A 328-nucleotide genomic window follows, 5' to 3' on the forward strand; every position below is an offset into this window, starting at 1 on the left:
GCAGCTATACTGCTTGCGTGTATGCAGAGTGTTCCTGTAGTGTGTTTATTTATATTCAGTGTAAATGTGTATAAATAAACAAAGTTTGTGTTATTGTTTTTTTTTTGTTTTTTTTACTTATTAGCATCAAAGAAGCGGCCCACCTGGTTCTCAAGCACTTGGTTTCTGATCCTCAGATCATTCAGAGTTTTGCATGCGGCTTCTGGGGTTTGTTTTACTTCTCTTTTTGGTGGTTTACGCGGCCCAGTGCCGAGTTTAGATCCCTTCAGCGGTAGATACACCGCAGTTGAGGTGTCTGCGGAGAGTGGCATATGTGGCGCGAAGGGGC

The 328-nt window shown here is 43.3% G+C and overlaps 1 protein-coding gene across 1 annotated transcript in view; it reads right to left on the reverse strand.

Annotated features, from left to right (window-relative positions):
- The window catches only part of EMH_0068960 (uncharacterized protein), a gene marked incomplete at both ends in the record, with an annotated part of 2,576 nt that overhangs the window by 273 nt on the left and 1,975 nt on the right, over window positions 1-328 (reverse strand). The window lies entirely within an intron of this gene.

This window comes from Eimeria mitis, genomic scaffold (genome assembly GCF_000499745.2).
Source record: "Eimeria mitis Houghton genomic scaffold, Emh_scaff3727, whole genome shotgun sequence".
In the NCBI taxonomy this organism is placed as follows: domain Eukaryota; phylum Apicomplexa; class Conoidasida; order Eucoccidiorida; family Eimeriidae; genus Eimeria; species Eimeria mitis.